The sequence below is a fragment of the Alligator mississippiensis genome, chromosome 7 (genome assembly GCF_030867095.1).
Source record: "Alligator mississippiensis isolate rAllMis1 chromosome 7, rAllMis1, whole genome shotgun sequence".
NCBI classification, from domain to species: domain Eukaryota; kingdom Metazoa; phylum Chordata; order Crocodylia; family Alligatoridae; genus Alligator; species Alligator mississippiensis.
Genome location: NC_081830.1, coordinates 45,254,215 through 45,271,763, shown reverse-complemented (window position 1 = coordinate 45,271,763; position 17,549 = coordinate 45,254,215).

Here is a 17,549-nt window from a genome sequence, read left to right as displayed (position 1 = left end):
CCACCCCTACAAGTCAGTGATACTGCTGCAGGCAGAGGTAGGTGGGCAGGGGCACAGAGTGCACATGCCCAGTCTGGCTCCTCCTGAGCAGCACCTGGAGACAGGGGATGGGCAGGACAACAGGCTGGACACAGGGAACAGGGGACGGGCTGCATTGGGCACTGCTCCAGTCCACACCCCTTGCTCCTGTTGCCCTGGGGGGGTCAGGCCAACTCTCAGGATCTCAGTATTGTGCTGTTAGGCAGGAGGGTGTGACACAATTGCACATATACAAAACACACACAAATCAATTAGATGCATACACACACACACTACCAGCTCAGGCACATACACATCCAAACCAGCCTAGGCACATGCATACTTATCACCAATTCAAGCACATACACTATACACCCCAAAAGTTAGACACAGATCACTAATTCATATATCATGCACAGAATGCCATATATATATATATATATATATATACATACACACACATACACACACACACACTAGCAACTCAGATACACACGCGTTCAAAATAACCAGTCTAGATTCATGCACACCTATCACCATTTTAAGCGTATACACGCTACACACACCAAATATAGACAGAATCAGTTACCAACACCTGTACATCCAATACACATGCATGGATTATTAATTCATATACCACACACAATGATATCTATATATGTATATATATGTGTATTCACTAATTTACACACATACCACCCACCTACACATACACACAGGTGAGTTCCTAAATTGAACGTTGTGATGTGTATGTATGTATGTGCTTGCTATACTTGGGACACCAGGGAAAAGGTTAAGGTAAGAAAGTAGAAGTGTAGGGAGTTAAAGTTACCAGGACTGGGATTAGAACTGGTAGACTAGAGGGGCCTGAGCTGAAGTACTGAGGCTCGGGGGTAACTTTAGATTCTTAATTGATTAAAAGGCAACGCCCAAAGCCTGCAGAACAGGGAAGCATGCTGGCACAGTGGCTGAGACTGGGGGGAGCTGAAAAGGTAGGTGGGGAGAGGGGAAAATGGGACTAAGGGAAAGTGTGGGTGTTAAAGAGGGGCTCTGGGTATGGGGAGCCAGAGGATGGCTCCGGGGCAGCTAGAGAAGTTGCGGGGAGTGGCAGTAGGTGCTGGAAGCTGGAGAAAGGCTCCAGGTGCTGGAGAATACTGCAGGACAGCTAAGAGGAGCTGGGAAGCTGCAGGGGGGGGGGGAGGATTACAGAAGGTGCAGGGGAAGCCTGAAAACAGAGAGACGGACAGCAGAAAATCACAGGAAAAGCAGCAGGTGGCAGGAAAGCAGAGAAAGGCAGCAGAAAGTCACAGGGAAAAGGCAGTAGGAATTGAGAGGAGATTGGGAAACTAGTGGAGAGGGGTGGGGGCTAGAGCTGAGAGAGAGAGAGAGAGAGAGAGAATAAGGCTGGAATTTAAGATAAGGAAGGGACTGGGATTCAGTAAAACATGACCCAGCTCGGGGTTGCAAATGACAGTGGTTTTATTGAAGAGGGGAGAAGGTGACACAATGTCAAATTGGTTCCCTTGCACCCACACACACACACATGCACATACCCACAATGGCAGCAGGGGTTAGAGAGGCCTGATGCAGGGGCTGAAGTCCACTGAAGTCCAGGAGGAGAGAGAGAGACAGAGAGAGAGAATCCAAATTGTAGGAGAAGGTGTGCAGGTAATATCTACCTATCCAGGCTGGAAAGGGGTCCTTGTCCAGTAGGTGTTGTCCAGAGTGGGGTCACCAGCAGGGCCTCTGGGTGGATAGGTAGTGTGGCATGGTGCTGGTCCAGATGGAGAGGGCATCCCACTGGGTCTGTCTTCACCACCCCTTTTTAAAGGGACAGACCTTGTGTCACCCTAGTGACAGGAGGCATGCCCAGGCAAGGGTCAGCCCCTGGCCTACTGAGCATGTGTGCTCCATGCAGGGATGTGCAGTTTCGGGTGTCTGTAATGGTGAGAGTTGCTGGTTTTGCAGGGTCTTTTGTCTTTCAAATGCTGGCTTCTTGTCTCTGTTCCTGGGTGAGGTCCGTGGTTCCTGGATGAATCAATGCAAGGTGATGGCCCAGTCGTTACAGGCCATTCAGTAGAGGCCTGCTACCATTGTATTTCAATCATTCCCAATCACTCTCATTCATCCGGGAACCAATTTACATGGGAGGGGTACATGACTCATACAGTTGCAACATGGGATGCCCAGGCAGAGGACAGAAGATGGAGGCTTGACATATAATATGGAAACTTGACATGACTTTGGTTTACTCACAAACACAGTCCTAAACCATACAATATCCATATGAAACAATTAAAATCAATACAAAAATGTTAATAATACAATATACAACAGTAAGAATCAATACAAACCTAATAATAATACAATATAAAACAGTGGATATCCAAAACCAAAAACTTGCTACCAAAATAAAAATGTTTAAAGCTTACCCTAAGTCTGAGCTCACTTATACTGATCTGTAGGGAATAGAGAGGGAGAGAAAAGGTCAGAAATGGTTGGGGAAGGAGAGGGAATGCATTTTAAAATAAAGAAAAAGAAAAAAAAACAAACCTGGGGGTTTTGCTACACTCCCACACAGCAGCAGTGGTGCCTGCCCTCCTGCCTGCCTGGTGAGCCATGCTGCTCCACCTCCCCATTGGACTGTGCCCCGAGCCCCTGAGACTCCAGGACTTTTGTTTCAATTTTCACCAACCAGCTGGGCCTGGCCTATAAAATCTGGGACTGTCCTGGCCAAACCAGGATATATGCTTGCCCTATGAAACAACAGTAACAGAAACTCAAAGAAAGAATAACATTAACTTGAGTTAATGTTTTACATTTAGGAACAGGTAGTTAACTGTGCTAGCCTGAATTCAGATAGAAGGCAAAGTAGATTTGCACCCTATAAACTAACTATAGTTAATGTATATAACTTTCTAATATATATGTATTATGTACATATAATAATAACATACATACATACATATATATATATATTAGAAAACTATATAGTTATAGTATAGATAGATAGATAGATAGATAGATAGATAGATAGATAGATAGATAGATAGATAGATATTTATGGTAGCCTATAGAATTTTAGTTCTAACTATAATCAGTCTATATAACTTTAGTTAGTCTTAAAGATTAGGGGACATATCCTCTGCTGGTATGAACTGGCAACTCCCTTTAGGGAATTCCATCAATTTACATCATTTTAGGATCTGGTTCTGTATTCCTGAACAGAAGAGTAAGTCAATACATTTCCAGAGTTTATACCACTACACAGGAAAATTTCTTAAGCTGTTAGAAAGTCACAGTTGTAGCCATTCATGGCTGAAATCTACAATTGTATCCTGCTACATAGAAGAGCTTTCAAGTAACTGGGGCTCTTCAGTGGTACTATAATACAAAAAAGAAATAATAAAGCTTCACTCTGTTGTTTCCTCCACAATAATTCTCTTAAGTCAATGAGACTGTTAACAGAGTAAGACACTTACTGTAAATAAAAATGGCAGAAACTAGCCCAAAACTTGAAATGCAGTTCAAAAGGTAAAACACATTTTATATCACTTTTATCTCTAAACTGTATTGTGCAGAATGTAATATAATCTACTTTCATTCATTTTAAATGATGCATGTTAAGTCATTTGTGCTATGTTGATGGTGCTAAATTTCCTAACGGGGAGGACTGGGAAAGAGATGGGAGGAGAGTGAGGTGTTGACATTACTAAACATGTTTAAAGAGGCATCAGGTCCAGACAGGTCCCTGGGAAACTTGAAGACAACAGTTTTGTGATTAAGGTTAAATCAGCTGACAGACAGAAGCATTAATGCTGACTCTTAACTCTTCATGGAGTCAAAATGTACTTACTGGGCACATCTACATGTGCTATTAATGCACCTTAAACCTGCTGTGCAGTAAAATAAGGTGCAATAAACTTGCTCCAGGAACGCATATACATGTGTGCCCTCTTGGGCACAGATTTGCTTCCAATGGGATTACACAAATACAGGGGGAGCTGCAGGTTCTGGCTGAAGCTGCCTGGGTGTCAGGGGGCTCTGGAGACAGGCTCAGCCTGGCAGGGGACTTGGGGACCACCCTCAGCCTGGCAGGGGGCTCTGGGGGTTGGGGGCAGGCTCAGGCTGGCAGGGGATGCTGTCCCAAGGAGACACTGCACCATGTCCACACAGTGCTTATGGACCACCTTCTCCTCCACCCCCCACAGTAGGACACTTGGAAGGAACCAGGCCCACAGGGCAACCTCAAGACCACACACACTAGGGACAGTTTCAAGCACCAAACTTCATTTCCCTCCACAACAGCAGACTTCCTCCTTCCCTCTGTCCCCAACAACAGACCCAACCCTTAACCCCACCACCCACCACCACCCTTTTTCTCATGCAACTATCTACAGCAATGTGGTGTGTGCCCTCCTAGGGGAGAACAGTGGGGTGGAGGCAGCTATGGGGTTTATCATGGGGAGAGGCACCCCACACTCTAGTCTTTTGCCACACCACCATGGGTTAATTTGCCACAGCAAGGCCAGCAGGCTAAGGACTCAGCCAGGGGTGAAATTGGTCGCATTTTGGCTGCTCAGCCTGCTCCCCTTTCTCCAGCATGGGCCCAGAGCCAGCAGAGCCTATGTGTGTAGCTGGTCTTGCTGCAGGCAGCTCCCACTCTGGGGGGGCAAGCGGGAGTGCCGGTGTACCCCCTACGAGTGCCAGCCAGGGAGTGGTGCTCTTGGAAGCAGCTGCAGCCACTTCTAGAAGCAGCCACAGTAATTGGCAGCTTCCTGATCTGCGATGGGAAGACCCCCCTACCTTGGTCAGTGAGATAGGCTGTGGGGAAACTCCCCTCGCAGTCAGCAAGATTGGCCACAGGGGGACTCTGCCGCCCGAGCCACTGACTGGTTGCTGGGGAGACACGTGTCCACCCTGACTGAGGTGACACCAGTCACCCACGCACTCCTCTGCCATTGTAACCAGCTTCTCCAGCAAGAAGGTGCAGTCCTGTGTGCACCAGTTGTAGAAGCAGCACATTCGGAGGGTGCCAGTCCATGGTAGCAGTATCCTTGATGTATCCCCACCAGTGGCAGCTGTTGGACCTGCAGAGCCAAGAGAGAGGCTCTTTGTGAGAGTTTGCAACATTTCAGAAATAATATGCACTGTACAGAGGGACTGTGCACTGCTTGGCCTCAGATCAGGGGTCATGCATGTACAGGTGCCCAGGGACCAAGGTAAGTTGGCCAGGTGGGCCCTGCTACAAGTGACCACTGGATGAGCCCTCTGTCCCACTCCCTCTTCGTGGCAGGCAGCCCTCTTGGCACTTGCCCCAGGCAGCCTGCCTTCCTAGTCGCCACCCCAGGCTGAGCCAGAAGGGGCTCCTGTTGGAAATTGTCACAGCAGCACTGGACCAACACCCTGCCTTCTCCTCCTACAGGCCCAGCAGTCTGGTCCCACGGTGTCAGGCCTACGCGGCTTGGAGTTGGGGGTGAGTGGCTTCCACCTGGCTGGGATGCAGAGCTGGTGATGCCCCAACCCTCCCCCCAGCAGCCTTCTCCAGAAAGGCAGCTCAGGCCAGGACTTCTGCTATGTGTGGCCTGCATTCTAAGTGTGCCCCTGCTGATGGTCCCCCAAGCTTGCTGTGACAAGCTGTTGGAGCACCCTGAGGGGTGCCTGACCCACTATGCCCTGCTGATGATGATTGTCATGGTGCCCTGAGCACAGCTGAGACTGTGGTAAAGGGCCCTGATCTTCAATAGCACCCCAGGCAAGTCCATGATTCCCCACAATGTGCACCACCACCCAGAGAGATCTCTCTGCCTACACTACAAGTGCCTGACCCCTGGCCGAGGAGGAGATTGCTGCTGCCATCAATGAGTTTCTCTGCATGTGACAGGCCCCTGGCTGCCTAGCTGGGAGGATGCGGGTCACTCAGTAAAGTTCTACACTTCCTCCCACCTCCCTTTGTGTTGGGGGGAGCTCTGGGGGGCAGGGGAGAACTCTCCCAGGCAGGCCAGGGAAGGAGGGGCAGGGAGGGGGAGGGGATAGGATGCTTAATTGATTTCAGTGAGGAGTAGGCATGATCAAAAAATAGAGAAAGCACTTTGACTTGAAGAAGGGGGCAAGAACCTTTAAGCACCTAAGACTCCAAGATTTAGACCTGAAGAGCTGGCAAAAGTGACATATTCATCTCTGAACCAGTACTTTACTCTGTAAAATAATCCCAGTGTATGGCTTTATAATATATTTTGGTGTAACTGTCTTGTTGGATAGATATAATCTGCTGTAGTTTACTTCTACTTGGGCACATATACACATGCATTTACTTTGGCCTAAATTTATTCTGGTATAAACTATTCCAGAGTAAGTGTTTTTGGGCAGGCATCTACACGTGTGGAGATTAGGGGAAAGATTTGCTGCTCTTTGCCTCAAGTTTCCGGAAGCCCTGCAGTGGTTTCCTGCTGCCACTAGGGGAGCTACAGGCTCTCCCTGGGTGCTAACCCAAGGACTGGCAGGGAGCACCAGGGGGATGCTTGCTGCTGGGGTGAGGACAATGTCCCCCTGCCCCAGCAGTAGGGAGCTCCTGGCTCTGGCTCTTCGATCAGGGGGACAGGAGCTACAGGGGAGGGGCAGATCCCAGCCCCCTGCCCCAATTTGCTGATGGGGCAGCTAACAGCTAGCTCACTGCTAGCTGCTCCACCAGCAGATCAGGGAAGGGGGCTGGGACCTACCTCACCCCTACAGTTCTTTCCAAGCTCCATGACTCAAACACCTGATTGGGATCCGGGCTGGGACCTGTCCCTTATCAAGGCAGCCTCCAGCTCCTGCCCTACACACTGGGTGGAGGCTGGGCAGCTTGTTCTTTGCTCAGCTCCAGGAGTGTGCAGCTGGGAGGAGAACAGGCTGGGGGGCTTGTTCCCTGCCCAGCTCCATGAATGCAGAGCTGGAGGGGGAACAGGCTGGAGGGCTTGTTCCCTACCCAGCTCTGTGAACGCAGAGTTGGGCAGAGGGGACAAGCTGGCAGGCTTGTTCCCTGCCTCACTCTATGACCATGGAGCTGAGCAGGGAACAAGCTCCCCAGTCTGTTCCCTACCCAGTTCCACACTTGTGGAGCTGGGCAGGGAACAGGCTCCCCTGCCCCCGCCAGCAAGAAACTCCTAGTGCCAGTTCCGCAACCACAGGGCCAGTGCTGGGAGATCCTTATCTCCTAGCCTGAGCTCTGTGGTTGTGGGGCTCAGGCTTAGGCTGGGGCTCCCAGCACTGTCTCCATGACTGTGGAGCTTGGGCTGGGAGACAATAGTCTCTATGCCTGAGCCTCACAGCTGTGGAACTCAGGCTGGGAGATAAAGGTCTCTCAGCCCCCAGCTCTCCGGTTGCAATGATGGAGCAGAGACAGGAAGATAAGGATCTCCAGCCCCTGCTCCCCGATCATGATTGGGGAGCAGGGGGCTTGGAGCTTCCTGGTGCCAGGGCAGGGGGACATAGTCCCTACCTGGGCTTCTGTGGTAGAGCCTGCAGGCAGCTCCAGGGCCCATGGAGCTATCTCCCATTCTCTGGTGGACAGCTGACCAGGAGCATATTTTGCTCCTGGTCAGGCCTCTACACTAGTACTATGGCACTGTTACTAATCCCAAGTAAATTTGCTATTTGCATGTGTAGGGAGGTTTACTGCAAAGTAAGTATGTGCACATGTAGATGTTCATGCTTACTTCGCAGTCAACTATGCTAATGCAAAGATAAGTGTCTCATGTAGACATGCACCTTGGGAATAGGGAAAGATTTTGACTGAGTCACAACTATATCTGCAAGTTTCTCCTGGAAAAGTAAAGCTATATGCTACCTTTTGCACAGAGCAGAACCAATAATCTAATTTTACACCTAAAATAAAGCATTGCCGCTTTGAAACTTCCCACTCCTCATTAAGTTAACTTCTCCCTTTTTAATAAATTAGTTTACAGGAAACATATTTAGTCTGTTAATAATGCAAAAAAATAACAAAGCTCTCTGGAGTGCATATATTCCTAATAAGTATTAATGTAATCTACTCTTTATTCTTCTACCTCCGGGTTCTTGAAATTTTGTATTTATAACTCAGTGCCTGAGGCAATGATTATTCCCAATAACTTCACTGCTTTCTTTCCATCTTCCAAACCAAGTGATACAGTCATTTGTGAGATCAGTGGTGTCATAGTTTAATCCATGGTATATAGTTGCAGGAAGGTAACAGGAAAGTGTACAAGTAAACTTCAAAAGACTATCACTTGAAGCAAAAAATCCACAATCTTTGTAGCAATTAGTTACAATGGAGGTATGCACCTGTGGCAAGGAACTTTGACTTGAAGAAGCTGATCTAAAAACCTTTAAGCACCCAGGATTCCCAGATTTAGATTTGAAGAGCTGACAAAATTGACCTATTCACCTCTGAACCAGTGACCTACAGGTGGGAAGAGGTATTGTTAGCGGCATGTAAGCACAATGTAAGGCTGTGTTGTTTTGATGTTTAAGGTATCCATTTCATCTTGGCGCAAAGAATAACAAAGATACACCCTGCCTGATGAAAGGTAAAACTGCACTTGAGTTAATTCAACTATAAAGTTAACTTTTGCAAATATTTGGACAATTTACACAGTTCTGGCATGTTAATTCATTTGTGTTTAAAAAACAAAAGAAAAATAGTTGCATGCTTTTATTCTCCTACACTAGTCTCCCTGATCTCTTTCTTTTTGTCTGCTTTGTCTGATCATATAATGCAATTTTGTTAAAAAAAGAATGATTTTTGGCCAATTCTTATCCCATTGAAATTGTTAGGTACTTTTCATTGACTTGATTAATAGGAGAGTTAAGACCCAATATTTCCATAGTATTGACACAGTAATCCTTTCTGTTTTCTATGGGGAAAGAGACAAAATCCTGATGAACTGAAGCGAGAGTAGAATGTTGATGAGGTAGAGAAGTTAAGGAAATGTTTAATTTCAGAAATCAGCAAAAATGTACATTCTTACGTGAACAATGAGAAATCTGTTTTTTTTTAATCCTATGTAGCCTGTAGTGGTTACCATTAAAATATTTAGGTTCTGAGAAAAAACAGGGGTAAAGTCTTACCTGATCCTTAAAATAAATATAGGGACAGTTGCAAACTTCACCATCCTCTATGCCAAGTGCAAGGTAAGTTTCTTTGACTTTGCTTTCCTTAACCTCAATATGTAGCAGAGGAAGAAACAGCGAATGTGAGAGCAACTAGTTATGTTGCTTACTACATTACTGGAAAGTAGTTATATAATAGACCTGTGCCAACCGGCTAGTATTTTCTTTGGATTCGGATTTGGCTTCAGCCAATTCACTGTCAGTGATGATTTGAATCACTGTCCCAAATTGATTTGGCCAAATCTAATTTGGAAATTTGGCCTCCACCAAATCAGCCAAATCTCCAAGTCAGCCCCATCCCCCACCCTCATCAATGGCTGCCCCGCCCGCCCCACCTCCTGGCTCTTTGAGAAAAAAAGCTTGGCACCCACCGGCTGCTGCCAGGTGGAGGGGGAAATCCTTACTGCCCCCCACTCCCCTGCACTGCACAGGGGGCTCTGCCATGAGCCCCCTGACCCCTGCCTGCTCTCCCGGCCCCACCTGTTTAAAAAAACAAACAAAAAAACAAACAAAAAAACAAACAAAAAAACAGTCCCCACTCACCGGCTCCTGCCAGGTGGGGGACGTTCCCCTCTGCCCCCCAGTTTCCCACACCACGTGGGGTGCTCTGTCACGAGCCCCCTAATCCCCACTCACTTTCCCAGCCTCCCTTATGACTGCCCCACACACCCCAGCTCCTGGCTCTTTAAAAAAGAAAAAGCCCCCACTCACTGGCTCCTGCCAGGTGGGCAGACGATCCCCGCTGCCCCCCACTGCACTGTGTTGTGTGAGAGGGGCTCTGACATGAGCCTGCAGAAGCCCCAAGGCCACTGCAGCAGCTGGTGAGTGCAGACTTTTTTTTTTTAAGAGCCAGGAGGTGGGGTGGGCGGGGCAGCTATGAAGCGGGGTGCTGAGAGAGCAGGCAGGGGTCAGGGGGCACTCAGGGGACTTGGGGGAGTAGGCAGGGGATGGGGCCTGGCAGAGGTCCCTCCATGGTCCCTCTCCTCCAGCTCCCCCTCCCCCTCCCCCTCCCCCTCCCCTGCCCACTACTTACCAACATAGAGTCCAGGTTCAGCTCCCTGTGGCGGCCAGTGGGGACTACCCGAATCTCCAAAGCTCTCTGAATCTTTTCTGAATCAATTCAGAGAGCTTCAAATTGATTCAGACCTTTTAATTGGTCTCCTGATTTCATTTGGATTTGGAGTTTTCCTTCAAATTGAATCAGCACCTGAAGCTTCACACAGCCCTATTAGTCTAGCACAGAAGCTTACATTAGAAAGCAGCTAATTGAAGCAAAATCAGAATGTTTTATAGGATAATCATTGCTTCATTTGTAGTGTATTTTCACAGAGCTACTTGAGAGATGCTCAAAACTAGCAAAAAAAAAAAAATCTTTAAGCATTTCTGATACCATTAAAGAATAATAGTCTAGCTGTGTAATATTTCCTCTATCCATTGTCTTTCAGAGAAATGCTAAGAACCTTGTAAAAGTTACTCAGCACTTATAATACAAAACACTTTTATAGGCTGTAAAATGAGTTCTGCTGCATAAGTGTGTGTATGGGCCTTGTTGCATGGACACTTAGCACGTTTTATTTGGATCATAGTAAGAATTACTATGCCGTATTAAAAATTAGAAAGTGTTCTTAGCAGTCGCACAGTAATGATTATTGTGATCTCAGCCCACTTTTGGACAGGGTTGGAGCTGCAGCTTGCATATCTGCCCATGAAGATGTGCAACTCCCATGCCTAGAGCCTATGCCCTCCCTGCTGCATGTCCAGCACTGCTCAGCCTGGCAGTGCCTGTTCCTGGCATGCTGTAACAAGCTGTGTACTTGCTGCTGGTGGCAGGTGGAGGGAAGCAGGGAGAGCTGAGACCAGGATAGGGTGCCACTCCTGCTGCTAGATCCACAGAATGAGACAGGTCTCTATCACTGGTAGCCTTGAACCAGCTCCAATGCAGTCCTGGGGCTGGGTTTGACAACCTGCTCATAGTTTCTCTGTAGAGCAGTCTGACGATAGTTAAACATGTGTTACTTTACAATCTGGAGATACTTGGCATCAGTGAGACCTGGTGGGACAGATCTTATGACTGGAATGTCAGCATGGAAGGTTACATACTGTTTCAGAAGCATTGGTTGGGAGAAAAGGTGGTGTTCTTACCTTTTCAAAAACACATACACGTGTTCTCTAGTTCAGGAGGAAGAAGACAGCAAAGCAGAATTAAAAGTAAAGATGAAAGGTGAAAGATACAGCACTGCTATAATAGTGAGGATTTATTTTAGGGCACCTAATGAGGAAGAGGAGATGGATGAGGCACTCTTCAAGCAGGTGACAAATCTATCCAAAACCTACACATTGGTATACTGATAGGAGACTTCAGTTTTCCAGATATCTTCTGGAAGAAGAATGCAGCCAAACATAACATGTCAAGACAGTTTCTAACTTGTGTGGAGGACAACTTTCTGCTCTAGAAAGTGGAGGATACAGCAAGGAGATTATCTATCTTTAGGAACCTATCTAAATTGCAGCAGAATTGAAGTTCATGGTGCAGTGGCACCTTCAATCTTGTTTTTGTTGCTGCGTACCACCCCCACCCTCCTCTGCTGAGTGGCAAAAAGGCAATAAATACTGTGTTTTTTGTCTCAGGCACTTGGTCAGGGGGGCAGGGGGAGGGGAGAGGGGGGCAGCACACACATGGTGAAAAGAGCAAGATTGAAGATTATCTATCTTGGATCTTGTACTGACCAACAAGGAAGAATTGGTGGAGGACATGAAGGTGATGGGTAACTTGGGAGGAAGCTATCACGATACGCGAATCCATGAATCACGATACGCGAATCACGAATTCCAGATCCTGAGACAGGGAAAGCCTGAGGTCAGAAAAATTAGGATGCTAGATTTGAAAAAGACATACTTCATCTAACTTAGGAAGTTAATAGGCATGGAATCATGGGAGAATGTATTGAAGGATAAAGGTGCCCAGGAGGGCTGGGAACTTCTAAAGGGCACAGTATTGGAAGCCCGACAAGAAACTGTTCTGACACAATGGAAGCACAACAAGAATGGCAAAAGACCAATAAGGCTACACAAGGAGCTTCTAAAATGCTTCAAATGCAAAAGGAAAGCATACAGACACTGGAAAAAATGGGTAGGTCACTGAGGAAGTGTGCCAGGAAATAGTAAGAACCTGCAGGGACAAAATTAGAAGGGCAAAAATAAAGAATTAGCTGCACCTTCCTAAGGAGGTTAAGAACAAAAAGAAGAGGTTCAATAAGTACATTGGCCAGAAAAGAATAACCAAGGAAGCTGTGGGACTTCTGTTAACAAGCCAGAGGAATTCCTAACCAAAGATGCAAGGAAGGTGGAGCTACTCAACAACTCCTTTGCCTAAGTCTTCACAAAAAAATTAAGCTGCAAACAGACACCTAATAAGGATTATCTGGATATGGAAGGGGATGAGGTGAGGGAGGAGATAACAAAAGAGACAGTCAGAGAGTTTTTTGGGGCCTAAATAAATTCAAGTCAGCAGGGCAGAATAAACTATATCCAAGGGTCCTTGTGGCAGGGCAGTGTTGGTACCTGCCACTTTAAGGGCTGAGCCAAGCAGCCAGCAGGTGCTTGATTGTGGTAGCCATTTTAGATCTCTGGCCACCTATATAAACACAGCAGTTTGCTGCTGGTAAGCAGGCAGAAACATTGCCTGGCTGCAAGGCCGAGTGCAACATCCTGGACGTAAGGGCAGGAGCTGTAGGGGATGGTTTGGAGGCTCCTAGTCCTGGGCATGACCTAAAACTGCACCAGTGGCCTGGTGGCACTCCCAGTGGTGTGGGAGCCCCCAGGAAATACCAGGCCAGTTACCACCCGAGTGAAAGGCAGGTTGGGGTGTCTTAACCCCAGCTCCCACAATTGGGTGGGTTAACCCATAGTCAGGTAAAAAAGGCAGACCCAGGTTAGAGAGTAGGATATAGACTCAGAAGCCTGAATTAAAATACCCTTGATTGGTCAATGCCAGGGCCAGGACCAGAATGGTCAAAAGGGGCCAGGGGCCCACCATGAGGGATGCCCAGAGATGAGGGCCTGGGATTTCCGACTGGCCTTGGAGGTGAGGCCAGGGCCTGCGTAGCCAAAGGCCCCAGGGAGATCACACCCGAGAAGGGAAAGAGTTCAGGGAGCTAGGCAGCCCAGAATGAGGGCAGAGTAGGCTACCTGATTAAAGGGATCCAGTTGGGGTCCAGATTGGAGGATGCTGGGGCCCAGTGTGGGGCCAGAGATGATAAGCAGAGTGGATGCCATCTGTGAGGCTTGGGCTGCAGTGTAGGGGAGGAACAGAGACACAGACAGTGCCCCCTGGCCCGCCTACTTAATATCCTAATTATATATCATTAAGGTGTGGCAGACAAGGAGGCCAATGTAGTGCCCCGCTTTTAAAAATGCAGAAAGGAGGACCTAGGGAACTACAGGCCAGTTAGCTCCACTTCAGTACCTGCGGAGCCTGATGGCAGGAGGTGGGCAGAGCCAGGGCTGTGCTTCACCTCCCACCACCAGGCTGAGTTCCATGGAGCCTGGCACTGGGTGCAGGCTGTGCCCAGCACCAGTTCCAGCCAGCAGCAGCAGCTGCCTGTCATCCAGCACAGGTTCAGGGGCCTCTACCCCCAGGAGGAGTCTGGCACAGCCGCGCAGCACTCCTGGGGGTGCGAGCTCCTGGGTCTGTGCCCAGATGACAGGAGGCTGCCACTGCTGCTTGGGGTCAGCGGCAGCATCAGTCTTCCCTGGCACTGGGTGATTTGGTGATTTGAATCACTGTCCCCATTCAATTCAGCTGAATCAGAATTGGAGATTTGGTGCTGATTTGGCACCTATTCAGAGATTTGGATCAGCCGGGGCGAGGCGAGCACAGCCAGGTGTCTGCAAGTTTTCCTGTGGCTCCTCTGTCTGTGCCTGCTTTTCCCCGGGTGTGGGGAGCCATGGGAGAAGCCCCCATGGCTGCCCTGTCCGGCCCCATCCCCCACCCAGCCCCAGCCCCACCCCCCCAATGCTTAAAAAAAATAAAAAAGCCCTGCACTCACCAGCTGTAGCAGTGATGATCAAGGCCTCTGAGGGCTCATGGCAGAGCCCCCCCCACCAATGCAGTGGGGGGGCACTGGGGATCACCCACCCCACCTGGCACTCACGCAGCAGCTATCGCATTGCACAAGTGCAGCACGGCTCTGCAGGGTGCCACATGCTGTTTGGGAGCTGGGACCACTGGGGCTGAGTGGTGCTGGGCTCTGGGTGATGGGTGGAGCTGCCCCAGCTCCCAGACAGCGTGCAGCACCCTGCCGAGCTGCACTGCACCCACACAATGTGACAGCTGCTGTGCAAATGCCAAGAGCGGGGAGTGATCCCTGCTGCCCCCCTCTACCCCGCACTGCATGGGGGAGGGGCACTGCCACAGAGGCCCTGATCACCACTGCTACAGCTGGTGAGTGTAGGGCTTTTTTCTTTTTTTAAAGTGCTGGGGGGGGGGCGCTGAGGCCAGGCGGGGGATGGGGCCAGGCCGGGCAGCTATGGGGGCTTCTCCTGTGGGCTCCCCTCACCCGGGCAGAGGCATGCACAGCCAGAGGAGCCACGGGAGAACCTGTAGCCACCTGGCTGTGTCTGCCTCTCCCCAGCCAATCCAAATCTCTGAATCTCTCCAAATCTTTTCTGAATTGATTTGGAGGCTTCAGATGTGATTCGGACCTTTTAATAGGTCTCCTGGTTCTATTTGGATTCAGCAATTCGGCTGCCAAATATCCTCTGAAGCGAATCAGTGACCAAAATTTCACACAGCCCTAGTAATTATTAATGTGTTCATGTCAGAATGGCAGGAGGTTTCACGTGGAGTCCAACTGGGGCCAGTCATGAGCCTGGTGCTTTTCAACATGTTCAACAATTAACAATTTGGAGTATTTAATTAATTAATTAATTGATTTAATTAATTAATTAATTTAATTAATTAAACAATTAACTATTTGGATGCTGGCATAGAAAGCTTCTTGAGCAAGTCCACAGAGGATAAAACTGAGAAGGTCTGCAAACACATTAGAGGATGCAAGTGTAATTCTGAAGGATCTCAAAAGATTGGGAAGTTGGGCTAGAGCTAACAGGATGACGTTCAATGCAGACAAATCCAAGTGCTACACTTTGGGAGGAATAATCAAAAACACAAATACAAAATGGGTGACACCTGGCTGGATGGCAGCACTATGAAAAAAAGGACTTGGGAGTCTTTGTAGACCACAGACTCGATATGAGTCCACAGTGTGATGTATCCACACAAAAGGCGAATGCATTAACAGAGCCATTAGGTGCAAGACAGGGGGAGTGATAGTGCCTCTCTCCTCAGCACTGGTTAGTGCTCATCTGGACTACTGTGTGCAGTTCTGATCTCCACATTTTAAAAAGGATGTGGAGAAGTTAGAGCGTTCAGAGGTGGGCAACAAAGATGATCATGGGGTTGGAAGGCAAGTCATATGAAGAGAGGCTGAAGGAGCTAGACATATTCAGCTTATGGAAAAGGCACTTAAGAGGGGACATGATATGAGTCTTCAAATACTTGAAGGGCTGCCATAAAGAACAGTAAAATCACCTTTTCTTTCTTGCTGCAGAGAGGACATGGACCAAAGGGCTGAAGTTGCAGCAGAGTAAATTTAGCAGTGGAATAAACTATCTAGGGAAGTTGTGGACTCTCTATCACTGGAGGTGATCATGAAGAGGTAGGACAGGGATGATCTAGGCTTAGTTATACCCAAGTTCTATTATGGGTATTTCCCATGCTTCTGGGCTTTGCTGGTTACCCCCACCTCTCCCCCGCTTTTTCTGCTATATGTGTCAAAGTGTTTTTTACCCTTCCCAGAGGTGCTGGGTGTTGGCTACAGCCAAGGCTGGGGACTTTCACTGAGGTGTACCAATGCTCCTGCTGGAATCAAAACTGGAGGTTCCTGGCTAGAGGGTCTTGACCCTCTGCTCAGGGTCAGACCAATTACCATATTTGGGATTAGGAAGAAATTTTGCTCCATGGCCAGATTGGTATAGACTGTGAAGGCTTTTGCCTTCCTCTGTACCGGGGTTGGGGGGGTGGGGCATGACCCTCTATCTGGGATCTCTTGCACATATATTGACAACATTTCAAAGAAGCAGGATATTGGCTGATGTGGTTCCCCTGCAGCAGGTTAGGGTGCTGGGTCTATTTGTGCCTGGGTTGAAAGTAGAGTTATGTAGTGTTTAGATTATGGTTTATATGGGATGTTTTGGTTAGGGCTAATCGTACCTCAGGCAGGGGTTGGACTAAATGATCTCGAGGTCCCTTCAAGCACTACCTCTCTATGATTCTATGATATGATTCCTCCTGCAAGGAGTCATAATTTTGCTATGATATGATCATACTTAGTATGTGCCTTACTGCTTGAATGTGCAATGCTCACATTTTAAATGTAGTTAACATGTCTTAAGTTTAATGTGAAATATAGTCCTAAGTCTTACTCAGTAAGTAAAGTTCAATTAAATAAAAGAACTAGTCCTTGGCCACTGGTTAGCCATCAGATCTTAAACTGAGTTGTAGGGGCAAAAGTCTATAGTACCTGTTTGCCCAAAGATTTATCACATATTTGGTTTTATAAGATGTATACAAATAAGTCATATGAAACAGGAGCAGCTCATTTAAAAATCGTCTTAGTAATGACTGATCCATTTGATTTTAAGCAGATGAAGGATAAGCTGAGGCAGGGATAAACTGAAAAGGCCATGTGCTGAGTCCCTTCATTATCTACGTGACTAGGAATACTATTGCTCTTTATCATCTGCTGTCTCTCCTTGCTATCTCCCTCTTTAATTTTCTTAAATGGCCAGTATGCTGCTGTTGAGATAAAGTATTTAATATGGGAAAGGATTTAGATGTTCCTACAAGACTAGACTAGGCTACATTTTTAAATGTCATCTTGATTTGTGTTTTTCCCCCCTTTCTTTGTAATAGACATGGGGATTATGAAATGAATCTAGAAGCTAAATTCACTAATGAAATTATTGCATACACTGATAACATAAATAACAATTGGTTTATAGTGCAATAATCCTAGGCAATAGCCACTATGAGGAGACATAGAATTAGCCTCAGTTTTCAGGTGGATTATCTTTAAAATAATAAAAAGCCACACAAGGCCATAAATGGAACAGTCAGACATAAAGTTCTCCGTTTTTAACTTTGTTAATCAGTTTAAGGAAAACAATGGTAAAAAAGGTTTTCTTTAATATCAATACTACTTAAGGTGTTCATAAAAGTCCACTTTATACTTTTTATATAATTCCTTGAGGTGCTGAAGGTAACTTTCTAACCTGGAAAAAAAAAATCCCAGTATACTTAAGTCACAGAAATAACTTTTATATCCAATTATTATGTC